The sequence below is a fragment of the Lepidochelys olivacea genome (genome assembly GCF_965140295.1).
Source record: "Lepidochelys olivacea isolate rLepOli2 genome assembly, chromosome: 6".
NCBI lineage: Eukaryota > Metazoa > Chordata > Testudines > Cheloniidae > Lepidochelys > Lepidochelys olivacea.
In genome coordinates, this window is record NC_140416.1 from 13,528,192 (window position 1) to 13,537,148 (window position 8,957).

The 8,957-nt window shown below is 43.6% G+C and overlaps 1 pseudogene across 1 annotated transcript; it reads right to left on the bottom strand.

Annotated features, from left to right (window-relative positions):
* Positions 1 to 1,078: 1,078 nt before the first annotated feature.
* Positions 1,079 to 4,503, bottom strand: LOC311522764 (up-regulator of cell proliferation pseudogene; annotated as a pseudogene). The gene has a single exon. The product of its transcript is annotated as an up-regulator of cell proliferation pseudogene (transcript).
* Positions 4,504 to 8,957: the final 4,454 nt, after the last annotated feature.

Genomic DNA, 8,957 nt, shown 5'->3' on the forward strand with positions numbered 1-8,957 from the left:
AAGTGAGGGCAGTGAAGCTCAACCTTGGCTGCCACAGCTCACTTAAAGCAATTTTAAAATCACGTTTGGATACAACAGGAATTACTGAAATGTTCATTCACATCTTTATAGACACTTTCATCCAGAAGGATCCATTTGGATGTTACAGACAGAGCTGGGCCAAACCATGCCATGCGAGCAGGGGGGAGGAAACCCAGGCAAGTATTAGCCAAAATGGCAGTATGTGACCTTCTAGCTGGGACCACAGATTTCTTAGCACCACTAACTGCCTTCCCTGGCTTCTCCCCACAGCACCCCCATGCAGAAGGGTAGCAGGCAATCACAGGGCAAATAGCCAATGCACCATGGCTTCTTAGCCTTACTACCCTGGATGAGAGATGTGTGCGGGGCAGTGAGCAGAGCAGAGGGAAAGACCATTCCCAGGGATGGGGTGGGTTTCCTATGGAGCCTTGGTGTCTGTTGGGTTTGTGGGAATTCCCTTTGAAACCTCAGGGTCTTTTGGGGTTGCTGGCTGCATCCCTCCTTTCCCCATTACATTATGCTGCAAACCTCCCTCATTGGTGTTTCTGAAGTACTTTCCCCCTCCCATGTGTTACCCCAGAGAAGGCGAGCATCAGGGCCAGGCTGTTTGGTGTCAGATTAGCCATAAAAGCACAGGATATTGTTCCTTTAAGTAGCAGAAGTGGATGGTTCGTATTCGGGGGCTCTTGGAGGGAACACTCATGTGGGAAAGGTTTGCAGGTCACTGGATGGTACCACTGTATCAGCAAAATGCAGTGGTGAGGACAAATTGGGATTTTGGCGATTTGCTCCTTAAGACAGAGGTGCAGAATCTCCACATTTGGGTCTTTCCCTCCTTCTTTAATTTTACCATACATCGATATGTGATGTGAAATGTGATGGGATGTGAAATGTGAAATAGCATTGTTTCTTTATCTGTTTGGAAGCTGCAACCTGTGTCTGATATTAAAAGAGAATCACCATTACATTTAAGGGAATTAACTTCTGTAATTCTCCATTCACAAAAGAATTTCTCAGCCTGTTTTTGATTTCAATGTAAAGGCTTCCTTTAGGCTCTTTAGAACAACTCTCTGCAATAAGTTTCATCATAATCTGCTTTGCCATTTACTTTTCCATCAGTGTAACTATTGCACTCTTCTATTAAGGATTTAGCTAAAGCCTCTGTTTTATGCCAGCCTTCCTGTGTCAAGAATTCTTTCACACCTGATATTGATAGTGTGTAACCTCTGAACACTTTTAAGTCTAAGTATTCCTTTTTCATTTTGAAATTTTGTGTTTTATAAGCACACAAGCTTTTGGCATCCTGTAACATCTTCCAGACTGCACTGCCCCTATCCGCTAGGTCTCTTCTCAGCTGGAACTCCACATCTTCAAATATGTTGCGTCTCTGTAAAGGAATGAGTGATAATTCTGACAATGTCTCTCTCCACATGTTCTCCAATTCCTTCTCCAGTTCATCATTATTTAATTTGCAGTTGCTTTTCCTGCAATGGTTCAGAAGCCCATCCACTTTCTCTTCAATTTTTCTCTTGTACTCTGACAGGACAGAGTCTGTTTTGTGTTGGCCTTTTTTAATATGAATCGCTTCTTGCCACTTGCTGAATGAATAACTCTCCAGTTCATTCCTGAGACTATTGGCACTTCTTCTAAAATCTTCTTTGTATTTTTCTATCAGGTGCAGATTTGCTGCTCCACTTTCAAAATACTGTTGTAAATGATTCAAAATCTTCTCTGCTTCTTGCCTCAGTTTTTCCTGTGCCTCACTCTTTAGTCTGATTGAAAGATTAGGGTCTAGTTTATCTGGTGGCTGATTTTGGATGAAAGTTTCCTTTTCAGATACCCAGAAAGGTATCTCCTTCCGGAAACCCCATTCCCACTCTGCATACTTCACAGACAGCTGGTTATAGGCTTCATCAACAAGGCTGTTTCTAAAGCTGAAAATGAACTTCTCATGTTTTACAGCATTCCACAGGCTCCTCACCCATTCAAGAAATTGGGGAATGTCCTTGGGAGTTCTCTCTTGTGAACAATCTTTCAGAAATTCAAACAAATATTTCTTTAATTCATAAACCTTTTGACTGTATCCCAAATTCACTGGAGCCATGGGGGAGAGTCCGTGCCACAAAGCAGGAATGTACCAATTGTGTTTTTCCAGATCATAATCCATAATATCAGAAAAATTCATCTCCTTGCATTTCTTTTCCATGTTTGCTGCAACTTTGATCATTTCATTCAGCTGTTCCAGGAGGTGTTTCCTGTCCCTCATGTTTTGTTCATGTGCAGACACGTCACTGACATTCTGATGCACAAACTGGCAGTTGGTTTTTTTCCCAATTTTCTCCATTCTGAGAAATGCATGGACCACAATTTGCAGAACATCTTTCATTTCAGTGGCATTCTCCATGGCCATGTTAACGATGGTGATGTCACTCAGTCCAATCACCAGGGTGGCCAGCTCATTGTCATGTTGATAACTATCCTCCAGCTTGGCCAGTTCGGGGGCTTTCAAGCCTTCTGTGTCTATCACCAGGATGAAATCACAGCCCAGTTCCTGCTGAAAGTTCCCTGCCACTTTAATGAGAAACATGAAGGCTCCCCGTGTGCATCAGCCACTGCTCACTGCAAACTGCAGGCCGAACATGGTGTTGAGGAGGGTGGATTTCCCAGTGCTCTGTACTCCCAGCACCGTCAGAACCGGCATTCTGTACCTTCCCCCCAGCTTGGCATCAAGCTGACTCAGAACATCTGTTACCCACTGCAGTGGGATGTTGGAAATGTCTCCATCAATGATCTCCAAGGGAAACCCTTTCAGCATGAGGTCAGCTGCTATGCTTGGGAGATGGGTGAATTGCCTTTGGCTTTCTGCCATTTTACCTTCTTTAAGCATTGAGCATTCCGCTTCATAAAACTGCCCCAACTCATGCATGAAATACTCCACTCCTAAGGAACTGGCAGAGATTAATTTGTCTAACTCTGCAAACATTTTGGGGTCATCTTTTGAGTTTTTGCATTTCTCTTTATATTGATCCCATAGTTTAGAAAGATTCTCCCTAGCAATGGGATCCAGGCCAAACTTCATCCATTTCAGGAAGTAATGTTTCTCCCTGTGATGTAGGTGTTCTATTCCAGTAATAAATGTAATCAAACCATCAGTGAGGTCATGTTTATTCTGCTGAGCACATAAATCCATTAATTTCTTTTTCAGCTGAGATTTATAGTTCTCCAGTGGGGTGTCTCCTTGCTTTCTCATTCGGCACAGCTCTTTATCCACTTCAGCCAAGTTTCTCCATGTCTCCCCTTGGAGTCTCAGCTTTTCCCTCTTGTACTTTGCCACATCTTTGATTTGTGCAGTGATTTCCTTTGCATATGTGTTTGGGGTCTGACATTCCTTGTTATCCTCATCTACCTGGATGCCTAATTGACGTGCTGTCTCAGCCATGGCTTCTATACTCACTCTCTTGGGAGAAGATTTCATTATGGCTGCTATTGCAGACTGCAGAACTTTTACAAATTGTGCCTTATTTGTGGTACCTCCTTTCCACAGCACATGTGACTTGTTCAGTTTCAGCATCGAGGCTAACTTTTTCAGGAATTCCAGCGTTTGCTTGGCTTTCCCAGCCTGATAATTGAAGATGAAGTAGTATTTAGTGGCTGATCCCTGCAGAGATGATAACAGCGTGAATTCTCTCTCACTGATGCTCTCCGTTAATATGAACACTGCTGAGGAGACCTCTGTTAAAAAGCTGAACTGCAGCCAGTGCAACTCAATGTCTCCCCGCAGGTTTGCAACCACAACAGGCTCTGGGAAAAGATCCAGATTCTCCCTCCCAGCAGGGAAATACCAGGAAATCTCGAGCAGCCCACCTGCGATTTCCCGAGGGATGTTCCCAGACTCCATGTCTCGATGGATGAAGAAATCCTGGTGCTGCTGGGAGGGGCTGAGAACCTCATTGAGGAGGTGGGACTTGGAGAAGCTGCAGCTCCCCATCCGCACAAAGGAAATGGTTGGCATTGACGTGAGCACCAGGCTCTCCTCTCTGAACCCTCTGCTCTCTGACAGGGAGTGCGGCCTCCACTTCCTCACCATGTCCCTCATGGCCCACAGCAGTAGGGTGCACTTGGGGGTGTCGAGGGCAGGTAGCAGCAGAGGGAGAGCAAACTGGCACATGGACATTTTGGACAGGATCTCCTGCTGTAGGAAACTGTCTGAGGAAAGCAGAATGGCACAGAGAACATCAAGGGTGTGCAGGGAATCACTGGTGTCTGTGTCACTGAGAAAAGTAAAATCTTCAGGAATATCCAGCTCCTCTTTGTCCATAGTTAGTGTTTGATCAGTGGGTGCTCAAGGCTTGTGCTTCTTGCCATCCCATTCAGAGCCATGAGCTTCCTGAGGAAATGCCAAGGTAAATCTCCTGTTGTCTGAGGAGGGCAGTTCTTTAGACTTTCTGGTGTGATTTCCAGGACATCTCTCAGCTTTAGTTTCCTGCTTCTGTATTTCTCCTTTTCTAACTTTGACTCGATGTACTGAAGGGCTTTTGGTCTCTCTGCAGAAAGGTAATACAACGTAAACACTTTGATAAACTGAGAATGTTTTCAGGTAGAACTCTTACTTTGGTATTAGGGCCATAATGCGAAGGAAGTGCAATTATTAAACAAAAATCGTGGAGGTCTGCATGCTCCTTGTGAGTGACAACCACATAGCGGGGTCATGTAGCTGGAGTACTGAAGCACCATTTATCTGGTGCAACCTTCACAGATTTGACCCAACTGTCACACTCTCAGTCATCCTAACTGAAATGCCACACTTATGGAGAGCTACGGAAATTCTTTCAGACAGGTCATGTATTCAACTAGAAATGTGGTTTTGGTTGGCCTAAAATTATTGCAATTTTGATATGAGAGGTTTCAGCCATTCATAAAATGGCCAGAGAAGAAGGAGGAGGTGGTGCTGCTGTTCCCTCCCCCAGTCCTCCCATAACATGTAGCCCAGTGGATGTGAGAAAGCCAAGTTTGAAATCCTGCTCTGAAACAGGTCCCAAATTAACTTTTCTGAGTCACCAAAAATTTCAAAATATTTTAGATTTGGTTTGACGCAAACTAAATATTGTTTTTTAATGTTTTTTTTTTGGAACCACCACCAAACCAAACAAACAATTACTCATCCAGCTCTGCTCAGTTGCAATGCAGGCAATCCTTCAGGCAATGCATAAATTCTTCCTTCTTTCCACCTCCCTTGTTTACTACTTCACCTGATGGTGTTCTTGTCACCACTTTTCTTCTCAGTACATCACACTAGGGCAGGAAGTGAGGATGAATATGCAGTCAGCTTACTGGCCCACACTAGCAGCATATTCTACCCAGGAGACAGATCCGCAAATGTTACAAAGGCTGAATGATGACTAGAAATTGTAGCAACCAGCATGGAACTTAGAGGGAGGGTCACAAGTTGCAGGAGGGAAGAGTATGGAGAAAGCACCAGCAGGTCAGTCTGTGTGCACATGGCTCGAATGCTAAGCTCCAAGTGCTGCAGCTCTGTAAATAGTTGCTTGAACAAAGGGCTGGCTTAGTTTAATAAGACTGGATCCTCACAGAGGAAAAGATTGATGGATGATATTGAAGCAAATTGAGAACAAACAGACAAAGGCGTATAATTTAAATAACACCAATATCTTGAACACTAGAGGTGTAGAAGCATTCGATGACAAAATCTGTGAGTACGCTGTTCGAACATTATGCCAAGATGACCAGACTCATATATGGTGATGAGGATAGAGCCATTGCAAAAACATGCAAGATGGAGTATTTAGGAAGAAAGGCGAAGATCATTTAAATATGTGCCTATAGAATTCAGTACCATGGCTTCCGAGAGATCTTTCTCATACCTGAGCGAGAAGATGCAATAGAGAAGCTTGAACCAAGCAATTCCCCTGGGCTGGACCCCATCTGTGACCATGAGCTAAAGCACTTTGGGAAGAAGGCTAGAGCCAGGTTGTTGGACATCAGAAATTACTCAAGCATAAAAAAGGAAGGTACCTAAATTGATGGAAATCACCAGTTACTGTTTCTCTGAAATCCGGCAAGGATCCCTCTTTTCCAGGCAGCTATTGGCTTATATCTTTAACCAGTCTCCTTTGCAATATAATGGAAAGAACAGTACAGTCAAGGCTTCTATGGTGGCTTCTAAAAGAAGGAAAGGTAGAACCTACCCAAATGGCTTATGGGCCTTTGCACTCAATGACAGACTTGCTGGTGGCCTTCTGGCAGCCTCTTAGCAATGGCTTCCAGAAAAAGCCACCGCAGTCATCAACAGGAGTCTGTTTTAAACTCAGTGCAACATTTCATGGAGTCTGGCGTAATAGGCAGTGAGATGGGAGTTTGGTAAAATGCACCTCTGGATAAGAGGTTTCCTACCATACAGGAAAAAAACCCACTAAGATTAAGTTATACTCCTTCAAAGACAAGGAGGCCAGGATTTCTTCAGGGCTCAGTATTAAGTCCTGGTGTTTTTTTGCTGCTCTCCTCTGGTCTGTCAGACTACCTGAAATGATTTGAATACACCTATGCAGACGATGTTGCACTTCATACCATGGGTCTTGAAAAAGATATATGGAGAATGGATTGAATGAGGACTTAGATATCGTAACTAGATGGGCAACGCAACATAAATTCAAGCTCAATCCAGCAAAAACAAAGTCCACCTACTTTACCATAATTATAGGAGGTTCAACTACAGTCCAATCTTCACACTGGCTGGAGAAGGTATTGCTGTTGAGAAAAATCTGCTATACCTTAGAGTGACATTGACACTGTACTCATGTTTGGACCACAGGTCAAAAAGTTGGCAGCCAAAGCAAAGAAGAGATTGGCTCTTCTATAATGTATTGCAGGTACCAACTGGGGTTCACATGTTTGAACACTGAAAACAACATGCTGCTCAATATCTCATCCAATACTTGAATAACTCTTACCTGTCTGGTCACATAGTGCTCTCAGTAACCTTGCCAAGATCAATGTTGTGCAGTCATCTGCAATTCACACACTAACTGGAGGTGTAAGATCCACTCCAACAGCAATTTGTAAAAAGAGTTTTTGATGTTCAACCACTTGAGAATCATAGAGAAGAATAGCTATTTTGGCATGGAAATTATCTCATTCCCTATCTGAATGTCATCACTGTTCAGGTCTGTTCAGAAACTGGAAAACCAACTTAAGGCTGAAAAGATCCTCTTGTTTCCAGAAGTGCACAAAGGCTACTGGAGAAACAGAAACACTTGATGATGCTATGAGGGTAGAGTGTGTGAAGCAACATGTACACCCACTAATCCCTCCACATGAATCTATTTACTTTAATAAATATCTCTCCCTTTGGGAACCTTGCTCAAAGGAACATACGGAGTTGGCCACCCTAAAGAAAATTGTAGAAAAGCCCATTGAATAGTATCAGTCACAAGGCAAACAGATTCATGGGTACACTGATGGTTCATCAAATAAATCCTTTAAGAATGGTGGCTGTGGATGAAGAATGTCTTCATCCAGGACCCTAGTGGAGAACATACTCATGGCACCACAAGAAATAAACAGAGCAGAAATAGAGGCCAGTGTTGTGATCTTTGTTGACAGGTGTCGATCCTCAGTTCCTTTAGAAGAAACCAGAATGCTCTCATCAATGCAATGCATAAAGAGGTTTGGAGGATCAGAGAGAGAGGCAATAAATTAACTTTGGAATGGATTCTATCACATGTTGACATATACGGGAGTGAGATAGCTGATAACTGTCCAAAACTGGAAGATCGGAAATTCATGAAAAAACTCGTACAGATACAGACAGACATCATCTTCCTTTCCAAATGCAGACAGATGGACATCATACCAAAAGGACTGAAGGTAAAAAATCCATTACAATCTATATACCACACAGACTATGCTGACAGCTTGTGCCACACGCTCTCAAAGAAACTGTGGAAGCACCTGATCAACATCCTCTACAGCAAAGAGGGAAAGATTAAGAATGAGCTCTCAAAACTGGATACTCTCATAAAAAAACAACCCTCCACACAAACTTCCTCGTGGCTGGAATTTACAAAAACTAGACAAGCCATTTACAACACACACTTTGCTTGTCTACAAAAGAAAAAAGTCACTAAACTATCTAAACTACTACATGCCACAAGGGGCCACAGCAATGGTTCCCTAAACCCACCCGGCAATATTGTTAATCTATCCAATTATACTCTTAGCCCTGCAGAAGAATCTGTCCTATCTCGGGGCCTCTCCTTCTGCCCCTCCACCCCCACGAACATGATACAGTTCTGCGGTGACCTAGAATCCTATTTTCAACGTCTCCGACTCAAGGAATATTTCCAACACACCTCTGAACAACATACTAATCCACAGAGACCTTCCTACCAACTCTACAAAAAGAAGGATTCTAGGTGGACTCCTCCTGAAGGTCGAAACAACAGACTGGACTTCTACATAGAGTGCTTCTGCCGACATGCATGGGCTGAAATTGTTGAAAAGCAGCATCACTTGCCCCATAACCTGAGCCGTGCAGAACACAATGCCATCCACAGCCTCAGAAATAACTCTGACATCATAATCAAAAAGGCTGACAAAGGAGGTGCTGTTGTCATCAGGAATAGGTCAGAATATGAACAAGAGGCTGCCCGGCAGCTCTCTAACACCACTTTCTACAAGACATTACCCTCTGATCCCACTGAGAGTTACCAAAAGAAACTACACCATTTGCTCAAGAAACTCCCTGAAAAAGCACAATAACAAATCCGCACAGACACACCCCTGGAATCCCGACCAGGGGTATTCTATTTGCTACCCAAGATCCATAAAACTGGAAATCCTGGATGCCCCATCATCTGAGGCATTGGCACCCTGACAGCAGGATTGTCTGGCTATGTAGACTCCCTCCTCAGGCCCTA